Raw genomic sequence first — 15,034 nt, 5'->3', positions numbered from 1 at the left:
AACACCCTACCCCATGAGCTATAGTAAACAAAAAACACGTTCTAGAAATTATGCAATATATGACTTTTATATTTGTTGGATATTTTACAATCCTTTTTCAGATTTTTGGAGAGTGGTCACTATTAGTGATGTTCAGAGGCCACTCTCATCTCAGTGTTCAGAAGTGACTCCTGATGACACTCCAAGGACCAAATGCATTGCTGAGGGTTGAACCTGAGCCTCCTGCCTGCGAAGATGTAGCCCCACATATGGATTTATCGCTCTAGTCAGGATGTCCTTTTCAATCTTAAGAGTATTTTAAGAATTCAAAGATTCTTTCCATCACCATTCATGATTCAGATTCTAGCACTCATTTTCATTTCTAACTCCCAATTGTTTACTTATATAAATACTTATTTTGATTGTTTTTTATTTAATAGGCAGATTAAAGGTTGTGTACTCTCTTGGGCAATATATATATATATATATATATATATATAGTACATTTATTATCGGAGAGCCCGGCAAGCTACCGAGAGTATTCGATATGCCAGACACAGTAACAACAAAGTCTCCAATGGAGACGTTACTGGGCCCGCTCGAGCAAATCGACGATCAACGGGAGGGCCTTTACTTTACTTTACTTTACATTTATTAACAGAAAATAATTTCAGGAGTCCTGTTCACAGATGGCGACCATAGCGACCCCCCACTTTCTGTGGGCTGTCAGAGGGGATGGGGGTGACATCCTCAATCCTTCCAATCCTCATTCCTGAGCATGCAAGGGTTCCAAGGGCTGACTGCGCCCCAGGTCCAGGAGTCTTGTTCCAATTTCCTCCTGAAGCCCGGAGTTTGAGGTGGAAAGCAGTGATGCCCAGCTCCTTGCAACAAGGGGCCACATCGTAGGCAGCCAACATGGCAGCATACAGAGAGAACTCACCTCTGTCCACCATCACCTTCATCCCACCAGTCACATGGCAGATGGTTTCCTTGCCAGAAAGATCAGTAACATGGACAAAAGTATTATTAAAGAATGCAAAGATGTGGTAGACACCAAACACATTTTCTCCTTCAGCCACCTAAGGTCCAAGGCTGATGACCTGTTCTTCCTTCTTTTCCTTCCCCTTGCAAGGTGCGATTTCTGCGACTCTTCCCTCTTGGGCAATACTGCAACAAATAACCACTTGAAAAAGGTAAGAGTTGACTGAGCAAATCATTTTTAGATGACACAATTTTTAATGATTCAGTGATATACTTTCTAAGCAAATACATTCATGTACACATATTTTATTTATTTATACTATATTATCGGGCTGAAGCGATAGCACAGTGGTAGGGCGTTTGCCTTGCAAGCGAGCAACATGGCCGACCCGAGTTCGATTCCTCTGCCCCTCTCGGAGAGCCCGGCAAGCTACCGAGAGTATTCGATATGCCAGACACAGTAACAACAAAGTCTCCAATGGAGACGTTACTGGGCCCGCTCGAGCAAATCGACGATCAACGGGAGGGCCTTTACTTTACTTTACTTTACATTTATTAACAGAAAATAATTTCAGGAGTCCTGTTCACAGATGGCGACCATAGCGACCCCCCACTTTCTGTGGGCTGTCAGAGGGGATGGGGGTGACATCCTCAATCCTTCCAATCCTCATTCCTGAGCATGCAAGGGTTCCAAGGGCTGACTGCGCCCCAGGTCCAGGAGTCTTGTTCCAATTTCCTCCTGAAGCCCGGAGTTTGAGGTGGAAAGCAGTGATGCCCAGCTCCTTGCAACAAGGGGCCACATCGTAGGCAGCCAACATGGCAGCATACAGAGAGAACTCACCTCTGTCCACCATCACCTTCATCCCACCAGTCACATGGCAGATGGTTTCCTTGCCAGAAAGATCAGTAACATGGACAAAAGTATTATTAAAGAATGCAAAGATGTGGTAGACACCAAACACATTTTCTCCTTCAGCCACCTAAGGTCCAAGGCTGATGACCTGTTCTTCCTTCTTTTCCTTCCCCTTGCAAGGTGCGATTTCTGCGACTCTTCCCTCTTGGGCAATACTGCAACAAATAACCACTTGAAAAAGGTAAGAGTTGACTGAGCAAATCATTTTTAGATGACACAATTTTTAATGATTCAGTGATATACTTTCTAAGCAAATACATTCATGTACACATATTTTATTTATTTATACTATATTATCGGGCTGAAGCGATAGCACAGTGGTAGGGCGTTTGCCTTGCAAGCGAGCAACATGGCCGACCCGAGTTCGATTCCTCTGCCCCTCTCGGAGAGCCCGGCAAGCTACCGAGAGTATTCGATATGCCAAACACAGTAACAACAAAGTCTCCAATGGAGACGTTACTGGGCCCGCTCGAGCAAATCGATGATCAACGGGAGGGCCTTTACCTTTACCTATACTATTTAATAAATTAAAATAGTACTAAAGTATATAGTATTTGTAGAGAAAATTATTATTGCCCAGCACCAACTGTCATTGGCAACTGTCTTTGCTAGAATGGTCTTTTCCCCTACTTTACTTCATGCTGTTTAAACATTGGTTCTGTATTCAAATGTCAAAGGTTTCTTATTGTACAGCACAGTCTATTCTCTTATTTAGATCCTCTGTATTCTACTGATGAGAGATGTGCTCCATAATTTGTCTTTCTCCCTCTAACTTATTTTGCTTTCAACATGATATCCTCCAATTCCATCCACATTGCATTAATCTGCATTATTTCAACTTTTCTTGTATTTGTATAGTATTTCAAGTGTATATGTAACACAATTTGAAATATACATCTGTATCTGGACATCTGGGATGTGGATGTTTTCATATCTTAGGAATTGTACTAAGCCCAGTAAAGAACACGGGTATGTATGCATGTACCATTTTGTATTAATGGTTTTCTGTTTGGAGGTTAGATGTCAGAAAGTGGAGATGCTTAGTTGCATGGATGGGTTATTCTTCATTTTTTGAAAAATCTCTGTATTTTTTCCATAGAAGTGGAACCAAATGGCATTCCCACCAACAGTTAATTAAGCTTCATTTCTTACCACACCCCCACAAACACTAGTTATTTCCAATAATTTAGATATCTGTCATTCTCACTGTCATATATCTAAATGAATGATACCTCATTGTTTTACTCTGCCTTTCCCTAACAAGTTATTATGAGCACTTTATCAAAAGCTTACAAATCATCTGTATTTCTTCTTTGAGCAAGTATCTATTCATATCCTGTTCCCTTTTTTGAAGGGAGTTACAGGAATTTTTTGTTGTTGTTCTTTGTAAGTACCTAATAAATTTCCGGTATCATCCCTTTGTCTAATGTATTGTGTGCTAATATTTTTTCTCATTCTGTAGAGTGTCTTTACTGTTTGAATTTGAATTCTTCTGTCATGCAAAATCTTTTTAATTTGCTATAGATGTAATTGTTTATTTTTATTGTTGTTATATTTGCCTCGAGTAAAATCAATGAAAACCTCTCTAAGGTCTATTTCCAGAAGATAAATAAACCTATTTTTATTATATTGATTTCTGTAAATTTTGTCACTCTTTTATATAGATAGGAAACACTGATGCAATCAGGAAGAAACATAATATATGACTTACAATAAGAAATAAAAATACATCACATAAGAAAATTTTCTTTGGATATTTAACACCTCATTTTACCTTAACATTTTTACTACAAACATGAAATATGTAACTCCTGCCATTGCCACACAAACAGAGACCCTCATAATGTTTATCAGTTACATGTGTTCATTGACACTGTGCCACTAGTGGGTAAAGTTAAGGGTCTAGGATTTTTTATTTTAATTTTATCAATAAAAGTGCTTCACAGATGGCTCAGTGATTTAGGATCTTCTCAGGTCAATCTTAATCCCTGATTAAGTACATAGCTTGTACAAGTAATCCTGATTATTATGTGGTCTGGGGTCCTTGTGAAGGTAAAATATTAAATTATTCCTAGTCATTGACATAGGATCCACTACTGGGAAAACATCAATGAGATAAACTTCTGAATGTTCTCTTCAAAACCCAAGATTGTTTGGTCACCATTTTGTAACTTATTCCATTCCTACTATCACTATTGTTTCCTCGCCCATCCAATTATTACTACTATTATTACAAAATTCTTTGATTATTTTAGCAAAAGAGTTTTAGGTGAGATGATTGTATTAGAACCAGAGTCATATGTGTTGTAATGTGATGAAAAAAATTAAGAAAACAGCAAGCACAAATAAAATTAATTTAATAAGTGTTAAAGTGTAAAGAGGTATAATGGCAGAGTAGGTATAAGGTTCTGTGATTTGATTTGCTATTGTGTGTATAATCTCTCGAGGAGCGGCGGGGGGGCAGGGGGGCTGACAGCTTTCCCCTAGCCGCCCGTGTTCGGGGTGGGCCCGGGCTGCTCCCACAGCCGGGGCAGCCCAGGCCATGGGGAAGACGGTGGACGAAACAAGGGCCAAGCCAGTCGATTGATCAGATGCCTTTTATTCCAATCTCCCCATTCACTTGACCCAGTCTCTCTGAGCCCCCCCATTCTAGTCTCACACTGCTCCTCATTCCCATCTCCTTCTGTCTCTCCCACTCATCTCTCTGTGCTCCATCTTGCGCAGCCTGGACGCTCATGCTCTCTCTTCTCTTCTCTTCTCTTCTCTTCTCTTCTCTTCTCTTCTCTTCTCTTCTCTTCTCTTCTCTTCTCTTCTCTTCTCTTCTCTTCCTCTCCATGCCTGTTCCTGTATTCTTCTTCTACATTCTTCTCTTTCTATCCTCCTTGCTATTCTCTCCATAGTCCATCTTGCTACCCTGCTCTCTCTCTCATTCTCCAATACTCTTGCCTCTCCAACTCCCCTGCACTCTGAGCTGACACTGCACCCAGACAGGTAGCAAAATCAACATAATAAAGCCCTTCCTGAGGGCCCAACAAATTCAAAGGGAACACCACCTAAAAGGTATTCCAAAGCCGTTCCTGACTGCCCCAGGCAAAATATCTTCCTAAGGTGTTTTTCTTCTTTCCTCAGTCCAAAAACTACTAACATCTTAATACTAATTATTTTTTTTGTAGGAGTACTGCTATTTATTCAGCCACTGATTAACTGATTGAATTGGACATGAACTCCACCTTAATTTTTTAATTTTTTTCTTTTTATATTTATTTATTGAATCACTGTGGGAAAAGTTACTAAGCTTCCAGGTTTAAGTCTTGGTCATACAATGATCAAACACCTTTCCCTTCACCAGTACTCATTTTTCACCACCAAGAACCCCAGTATACCCCCTCTCCCACCCCTCCAAATGCCTGTGAGGCAGATGATTTCTACTTAACTCTTCTCTACATTGATTACATTAATTATTTCGACAAAAGATGCACCATTATTGTTTAGAATTTCCCCCCAATCAGAATTGCTGAAAAGGCATTGTGAAATATCTTGTTTTCTATAGCGGGTTATGAGAATCATATAATGTCATGCGGCCATGATTTTGGATTTCTACAAAGAGCCAGATAATTACGAGATTGGTTTCTGTGTGTCTGGTGTTATGGCCGTGCCGGAGAGCTGCTCATGGGGGGCAACTCATGACCTCGGTAGGGCGTGAAGGACGTGCCGGTACCGTCCCCCTACCCATGAGACTGCAGTTGCCCCATCACCGCCGGCTCATACCTGGCTTTCCTATAAGCTCTGAGGCGGCGGCCACCTTGCTGCCAGGGGGGGAAAAGGCAGAAGGGAGCAATACCCTTTCCCTCCTGGGGAGGCATTGTGCCATAGTTTAACGCATGGGCCATTCACTTTTCTTCTGCAAGCTGCTGGGCTCTGGACTAAGTCCTTTTGCCTCTGGAGCCATGGCCGTGCCAGAGAGCTGCTTGTGAGGGGCAACTCATGACCTCGGTAGGGCGTGAAGGACGAGCCAGTACAGTCACCCTTCCCATGAGATTGCAGTTGCCCCGTCACCGCCGGCTCATACCTGGCTTTCCAATAAACTCTGAGGTGGTGGCCACCTTGCTGCCGGGGGGGGGGGGGGGGGGGGGAAGATGGAAGGCAGCAACACCCTTTCCCAACCAGGGAGGCACGGGCCCGTAGTTTAACACATGGTCCATTCACTTTTCTGCCACAAGCTTCCGGGCTCTGGACTAAGTCCTTTTGCCTCTAGAGTCATGGCCGTGACAGAGAGCTGCTTGTGGGGGGCAACTCGTGACCTCGGTAGGGCGTGAAGGATGAGCCGGTACCACCCCCCTTCCCATGAGACTGCAGTTGCCCCATCACTGCTAGCTCATACCTGGCTTTCCAATAAGCTCCGAGCCGGCAGCCATCTTGTATGCAGTCCAGATCCATTTCTGCCAAAACCCGCTGGGTTTCAACATTTGTTTCTGAGTCTCCGGTATCATGGCTATTAATCAGCTTGATCAGGAGCCAGAAAGGCCGTTTGTGGGCGGCGACTCAGGGTCTCGTTGGGATGGGGAGAAAAAGTCGGCTCCAACCCTATGTGGTGAGGCCCCATGTGTCTTGTCACTGCAGACCCAAACCTAACTGTCCAGTGGTCTCTGGAGGATGGTGGTCACCAGGCCGCCAGGGGGAACAGGCCAAAGCATGAAACCTATTCCAACCTGGTGTGACCCAGCACCAGTAACCTATTGCAGGAACAGGACACATTTCTGCCGGAAGCCTCTGGGCTCCGAGATTTGTTTCTGAGACTCTGGGATCATGGCCATTAAGCAGTTCGATCAGGAACTAGAGAGGCCATGACTCCTATTATATAGCTGAGCCGGAGGTGGTTTGTGGGTGTGTCTCCCACATACCTAACTTTTGGCCGTTTACTTTCTTGGTAAACTTTCCCCCAAGTTTTTGGGGTCTGGACAAAGGCACAGCAGCAATTTTGGGGTATCTGAAAGTCTGACGTTGCCATCAGGCTGCTGATGCACTCACCTCACAGGTACAGATTGACCTGCTGGCGGCACCATAGCCCAAATAATAGTTATTTTTGTATGGACACAGTATCACTATATCACTGTCATCCTATTATTCATCGATTTCCTCGAGCAGGCACCAGTAACATCTCCTTCGTCCTAGCACTGATAATTTAGAAAGTGCCACATTCGATAATCTTTCAGGGTCAGGAAAGTGAGATACATCATTGTTACTGGTTTTTGGGATATTGAATACACCACGGAGAGTTTGCCAGACTCTGCCGTGTGGGCAGAATACTTTTGGTAGACTGCCAGGTTCTCCAGAGAAAGAAATAGATAATAAGATGTTGCGTGGCCGCAAATGCAGACGTGAGCTTCCAGGAGCTGGGTTTTATAGTTTCTGGATCTTGGTCGTTGATGGGATTACACGGAGCTGGGGGCAGTTGGTGGGTGTAACACCTACATACTGGAAGATGGGGGATCTGGGTGGAGGAGGCCCAGTCCCAATTGGAGCAGGCTTAGAGATCTACGCCCCGGGGTCTAGTACACCTGGGTTCCTCGGCTGGTTCCTTCATGCCTGAGGCTAGTCCTAACGTGTGAAGAGTGGTCTTAAGCATGGCTGTGGCTGGAACCGGAGGTCTTCAGCTGCCAGGGCTCTGCTCAGGCTGGGGAGGGAAACTCAACCCACCCTCCTCCTGCCAGTGCACCTGGCTGTCCTCACTAGGGCCCCTTGGAGAAGGGTGGGTTGAGTTTTCCTCCCCACCCCGAGCAGAGCACCGGTAGCTGAAGACCTCCAGTTCCAGCCACAGCCATGCTTAAGACCACTCTCCACACGTTCAGACAAGCCTCAAGCATTAAGGAACAGGTAGAGGAACCCAGGTGTGTGGGACCAAGGGCATAGATCTCCAAGCCTGCTCAGATTGGGACTGGGTCTCCTCCACCCAGATCCCCCATCTTCCAGTATGTAGGCATTACACCCACCAACTGCCCCTGAGCACTGTGTAATCCCATCAACAGCCAAGACCCAGAGACTATGATACCATTGAGGCTTGTAGGGCAGCTCTCCTGGGAACATCTTGTCACAGACTCAGACTACAGCGCTCAAGCCAGATTTATCATTCCTAATCCTAGCAGGGTCCAAATCTAGTTATTACTTTTTGGATCATGACAGCATTTGTCCATGACCAAGCTCAAAGATTATGGCGCTTTGGCCAGGCCCATCTCGATGCCAGGGTAGCACATAGTTTACTGCTTGCCCTGGTTCCATCCAGTCCCTCTTCAGGACCCTGCTTTTGAGGGTGCTAGGAAGTAAAGGCAGCTGAGGCTTAGGTGAGAGAGAAGATGCCCAGGAGGGACATATCACTGAGAGTCATGTTACAAAAGCATAGCATATACTGTCTTCTTGTGTCCATACAAAAAGGACATTGCTCTGAATAAAGTATGCAAAGGACTTAGGGAGAAGAGAAAAACTAATTTACAAGTCAACAGAGCACAAAGAAAGAAGTTACAAAAAAAAAAAAAAGGCAACCCGATAAGCCTAAACTACCTGAGGCTATACAGGAAGGACAAAACAGTGTTATCCTACAATTGTGAGTCCAAACTTTGGAGAGACCTGGACACATTTAAAAAGTAGAAGGAGGGCCTAGGCAATACTAATGCAGGTAGGGTGCTTTCTTTCACACACAATAAATCAGGATTCAACCCCCAATACCTCTTTTGGTCCCAGGAGCCTGCCAGGAGTGATCCCTAAGCACAGGGCCAGAAATAAGTTCTGAGTACTTCCAGGTGTGGCCCAAAACCAAAAAAATACATTTAAAAATAGAAGTAGACGGATTTCTTCGAGAAAAAAAAGGAGCATTTTGAAAAGGAAAGAATAAAATATATGGTCCCTGAAAAGGCAGGAAAGAGCTGCATCCAAAGTTTTGGAAGAGAGTTTACCAATAAAAAGAATAAAAGGGCTTTAAGTTTTATAGAAATGTGGAGGAAACAATTAATGGCAATTTGGCAACTCTCATCAAGATTGGCAGTGGTGTGTGGGAGGATTTTCCAGCGGAGGTTGTAATATCTGCTTAAAATGAAAAGGTAGAGGCAATTCTTTGGTGTACATGGACAACAGAAGGACAAAATGACTACAGAAGAAAGAAACAGATATTTTACCAAAACAAAAATATATATTGGAATGACTAAGAATCATTAAAATGTAAAGTAAAAGTAAGTAAAGGCCCTCCCGTTGATCGTCGATTTGCTCGAGCGGGCCCAGTAACGTCTCCATTGGAGACTTTGTTGTTACTGTGTCTGGCATATCGAATACTCTCGGTAGCTTGCCGGGCTCTCCGAGAGGGGCGGAGGAATCGAACTCGGGTCGGCCATAGGACCAATTTGCTCCCTGTAGTGACCATCTCCAGTACTACTCAGCACAACTTGATGAGTACCTACTTCTATCATTAGTTCTTAAAAGAAGTGGATTTTGCTAGGTGTGGGGAAAAAAAAGAATTTTTTATTATGCTAAAGGTTATTGACAAAATACAAAATCTGAGCTAATGATAAAGTAAAACAAATTGGAAAAGTAGAAAGATTAATGCTTTACCCTCCCCTCCCCTCCTGGAAGAGGTAGCTAAAGCAAAGGATTAAGTCATTTCTGACTACTAGATTTTCTATAAAGAATTAAGTCAGAGATATAACTTGAACCATCTTTCCAAAGTCCCAACCTTTCCTTTTTACTGCATGAAGTGTTTGTTTGAGAATGGACTTCACAATTTCACACTAGAGTTTGCATTTGTTTTTGTAAGCGGTAAGGACTAAAGAATTGTTTTTAAAATGTTCTGAAATGCATATTCTCAAATGCACATTTTCTAAACAAAAGCATACAACTACTTGCTGAAGTAATTACTGGTTCAAGTTGGGTGGCCTTAAGCTTTTCATCTCAAAGTTCCAACCAGCTCTGATTCTGTACATGAAATAACATTTGGTGTGGTATATACACATTTATGGATAACTAATTAACAATATATATGAAGCCACAGTATGCATTCCTTTATAATGAAAGGAACAACTCGCTGTTTTTAAAAAGAACAAAAATAAACAAAGACAATAAAGACATTTATCTTAAAGTTTAACTTTCTTGCATAATTTGACTAAGATCCAAGATTATTTTTTTATTTTGCTTCTAAATGCCCATGGGCTTCTTGAATAAAGTAAATAATGGTTTTTGAGAAAGTGATTAAGTTCTTTCAAAGATAATACATGATGCAAGAAACAGTAGATGACAGTCATATTATTATGTTTATTACCCAGTAATGAAAGTGTTTCAAGCTGTTTAATGGTTTTAAAAACATGCTTTAAAAAATAGCCAGGATTGACTCCAAATTAAAAATATTAACTTTTAAAGAATAGTTAAGATGTGATGATAAGAAAATAATCATTTTTTGTATGTCATTGGACAGTTTTACTTTCTATTCTTTGTATCAGATTTTCCCTACTCAAGTAAATGTCTGGAAGACAGCCTAGAAAATTTAACCATAAAATGTTTTTTTGTTTGATCAATATTGTGTACTTGGCCATTGATCCCTGATTTTCTTTCAATAACCTTGAAGTTTGTCAAAGCAGTAATATACAGTGAAATGAATAAAAATTTGGAAACACATGAAAATACTTGCAGGGCCAGTTAGTTTTTCTACAACCTGTTAATTTCTGACAGAGTTCAGCAAATGTATAAACTATGACTCTGTTGAGTCAGTGAAACTGTTCTCTACCTAATGATTTGTTTATTTAATCGAAGTATATTGTTCTTCCTAGAAAATGCAATATATCAAAATAATATTTGTTGAGTCTAGCAAAACACTGACCCTCCTGGACATTAGCCATTTAACCCTAACTTGCGTGTCAGAAAGAAATAGAATAACCGGAGAGACTCTCAGAACCAACCTATTCATTTTACATAAACGAAAACCAAAATCTATAAAAAGTAAATTGCCAAAGTCTTCCCAAGTAATGTCAAATTGGATCAGAATCAGAGCTCAAGTCTCAGAGTTCACATCCGTGAAATCTTTTTTCTAACTGATGAACATAAAAAGAGGAAAGCTATCATTTGTAAAATATATTAGGCCCACATAATCTCATAGTCTTCTTTAACAGTTGGGGAAAGAAGTATGATGATTAGAACTACAAGAGGTTATTTTTAAATTTGGAAAGCATCATGAATAATATAAAGTTTAGAGTTATGATTTTAATTCGTACTTAGTCCACAGATTATTCAATAAATCATACCACCAATACAAAAAGTCAGAGTTGAGAGCAGAAGTGAAATTTTTAAATGTTTTTAATCTCTTTTTCTTCTTCAGTTGTAAAATTTTTATTGATGGTACTTTCTTAAACATTCATATATGACAGATATAACTTTTTAAAAAAATCCTCTGACATAAATGGTTTGTTTATTTTTGTTTATTTAGTTTGGAGCTATATTCGGAGGTGATTTGGGGTTACTCCCTGCTCAAGGGTACTCCAAACGGTAGTCAGGGGACCGTGCAGTGCTGAGGGTGTATGCAAAGTATGTTTCTATCTCACCTACCGAAACAGTAGCACTGCACTGTAGCACTGTTCTCCTGTTGTTCATCGATTTGCTCGAGTGGGCCCAGTAACATCTCTATTGTGAGACTTGTTATTATTGTGTTTGTCATATCGAATAAGTCATAGGTAGCTTATCAGGCTTTGCCATGCAAGCAAGATACTCTTGGTAGCTTGCCAAGCTCTCCAAGAGGGGCAGAGGACTCAAACTCGGGTTGGCCATGTTGGCTGCACGCAAGGCAAATGGCCTACCCGCTGTGCTATCGCTCCAGCCCACCGAAACAGTAAACATATAGACATACATATGTATATATGTGTCACACATATATGTTATATATAACAGTAGTCTATACACACATATATGTATGTGTGTATATATATAAAGTTGTTCACGATTTATTGCATTCAATATTTCAACACCAATCCCACCACCATTATTTCCAATTTTTACAACCAACAACCAAGCCTGCCCCAGCAGGCCCTAAATGATTTATTTAGTATTGCTTGTTATGATTAATTCACTAAAAATGATCAAAAAAAGATTTCCTTAAAAGAAAGTGTGTGAAAAGTGTTGTATCTTGCCCTGGAGTCATTATATCCTTATAAAAGAGATTTCTAACATGTTGTTACAGGTTAAGCCTTGTGTGTTAATATTTTCTTAATCAAGATTGGTTGCCTTCTACTTTTCATCCCATCCAATGTGGTATGCTATTCCTGGTATATCAGTGGTGTAGAATATGAGATGTTGTGTGCTTCAGAAATTCTAAAATTTTGATGGGGTGATATAGCTGGAGTAAAAACTTTAACTGGATGGTGACTCTGGGGTCTGGAAGCATCTCTACAGCTTGCTGATCTCTTTCAAGATTTATTTATGAGTCTCTGGATGATGGCTGCTTAAGAGATAATATGGTGCCAGAGGCAGTTCATGGGCATGACCACCAGGCTCCAGGAAGAACAGGGGGATGAGGGGAGGTTGCCTATCCCCAACTCTGTGAAAACCTGTAGATTTCGGTTACAAAACCTGCATATCTGAATTTTTCAACAGATTCAGTCCTGGTTGAGGACCTCAAGCCTGTGCAATATGACCATGAGCTTGGCAACGAGTGGGTTCTGGAGGTTTTCAACTCCCTAGGCCCTATTTGGGCAGGTGGTGGGCTCACACACCCCAATCCAGGGTGCCCCGGATATGAGAGTCAGTCTGACAAAGAGTCTGCAGGCATCTTTTTGAATTAATAAACAGGATAAATTTTCACTTTACTATACCCCTGTGCCTTTCTGATGAAGAGAATTTTTACATATCCTACTAATAGGATAAAAACTTGAACACTAAAGATTTGAACTTTTTTGGGGGGAGGGTCACACCCAGCGATGCACAGGTGCTACTCCTGGCCCTGCACTCAAGAGTTACTCCTGGTAGTGCTTGGGGGACCATATGGGATGCTGGGAACCAAACCCGGGTCAGCAGCATGCAAGGCAAACACCCTACCTGCTGTGCTATCACTCCAGCCTCCCAAGATTTGAACTTTACTTATCTATGAATGGTAAACTTCAAAGGGGACAATTGAAAATATATTTTATTGCAACCTGTATGTCCAGCTTTATCAACTTTTCTACAAAATAAATTTTTATTTTACATAATATTGCAGTTTAAAAGTTGAAGCACCATCTTCCATATGCATTGGTTCTTCCAATTGTTATCTTTCCTATAATGTTTTCAAAGTTGTCTGGAATGACTTGCTAAGTCCTTATCATTGTCTATATATACACATATATATAACAACATAATAAGAAAGTCTGGTATATCTAACAGAAGGTTCTGTGTATCACTAGTTTCTAAATTTGATTGTCATGTGGAAGCTTCCTTGATGTATCCCAGATTTTCTTGCTTACCATAGAGAATGCATGCACACTCTCGGAAATGTCAATGAAGCAATGTATTGTAGTCCTGCCATCTCCTGGAATATGCCATATCACCTGAATATAATTCACAACTAAAACCCAAGTCAAATAAATCTTTTTTTTCTGAAAAAAAAATGGTTTCTGAGCAACACAATATGAGACTCTATAATAGTAGTTTCTTAGTGTTTAGCCTTCAGGATGCTAACACCAGTACCTCTTGTGAAGAGTGTGAGTATCCTTCGGCCTAAATTGCCCATATTTGGGCTCTTCCAGGGTATGCAAGACCTGGTCACAAGATCAATGTGACTAGAACACATAGGATCTTAAATTCCAGTCTTAAATAATATGCTACACACAGCACTTTCTCCAACTTAATGTGCCTTTGGAACTGAATATGAGTCATTAATTCAGGAGCCTGGTTCCTTTATTCTTGTCCTCCCTCATTCCCCAAAGACCACTTCACAGATTCATTACTTTGTTTGTGGGTCACACCTGACTGTTTTCAGGACTTACTCTTTGCTCTGCACTTACAGATCACTCCTGATGGTGCTAGGGGACCATAAGTGGCACCAGAACTCAAACCCCAGTCAGTTATATGCAAAGCAAATGCCCTACCTGCTATACTCTGGCATATACTCTGCTTTACTTGCTCTGGTACCTCATAACATTTTTATTCCCTTATACACCTATGAAGTCTACTTTCAACCCCATTTGCATATAAAGTCGGTGGTTCTTCCTCATGGCAAAAAGAGACCTTGGGTTCTCAAGGTTTCAAAACAATGTTTTCTCTGTGATGGCATAAGCTCTAAATTACTTCAGATTATCAGAGGTTGCTATACTTAATAGCAGTTTTGCTTTCGTTATAAGCAGAGAAAGAAATATAACGTAGTCTATTAGGTGTTGCATTTTTCAAACAATACAAATCGTATCAGGTAATTTATCTCATATGAATCTATGGAATGTATTTTCAAAAACTAACGGCTGAAAGGTGGAGAGAAGGCTCACCAAGATGGAGCAAATGCTTTGCAGGAAGGAGGATTGGATTTGATCCTCAGCACTATGTAATTCCTCCAGTAGCACTGGAGTTGACACTAAAGCAACTGTATGAGGAGTAAAGGCAAGTAAAGGCCATGAGAGTAAGCATCTCTGAGTATGGCCCCTAAAGAACAGCAACAAATGCAAGGTTAGAGCTTTCAAATATGCATATGGAAATTCTCCCTGATGCTTTCTTGGAAATAAAATGGCAGCAGAGACATATCCAATCTGCTTTTGTCACCCTTAAACCCTAAATTCTATTCTTTTTACATTCTTTCAATATTAGCTATTACTAAGATTTTTACTATATGTAGTTTCAGTGTCCTTTGTGAATATAAATATAGTAGGAATTTATTCCATCCCTAAAAATATGATAGGTTGGATCCAAAAGAGATAATATGCAAGCAGCAGATAAATCTAGCTAGACACCTATATTACAAGGACAGGGAATGTTGAAGGTTAAAAGGAACTGATCAGAAAAACAAAAGATATTCCAAGAGGAGAGAACAGCATTTGAAAAAATGTAAAGAAAAGGAGGAGATGGAGCAAAAATGTTATTTTCCTTTCTCAGAAATAGGAAACTTAAAGTTGGAATCAGTAATATTGAATAGAAATGCATGAACCACATCTTTACGACCTTTCATACAATGTTAGT

At 41.0% G+C, this 15,034-nt stretch overlaps 2 pseudogenes; both read right to left on the bottom strand.

Moving 5' to 3' along the window:
* Positions 1-662: 662 nt before the first annotated feature.
* LOC130041208 (40S ribosomal protein S14-like) lies at positions 663-1,196 on the bottom strand (annotated as a pseudogene).
* Positions 1,197-1,544: 348 nt separating this feature from the next.
* On the bottom strand, positions 1,545-6,310 carry LOC130041131 (40S ribosomal protein S14-like; annotated as a pseudogene).
* Between the last annotated feature and the right edge of the window lie 8,724 nt (positions 6,311-15,034).

Source organism: Sorex fumeus, unplaced genomic scaffold, assembly GCF_029834395.1.
Source record: "Sorex fumeus unplaced genomic scaffold, SorFum_2.1 ptg000002l, whole genome shotgun sequence".
Classification (NCBI taxonomy): Eukaryota; Metazoa; Chordata; class Mammalia; order Eulipotyphla; family Soricidae; genus Sorex; species Sorex fumeus.
The sequence above is the reverse complement of the archived record's forward strand: the minus strand, read 5'-3'. Positions and strand labels throughout refer to the sequence as shown.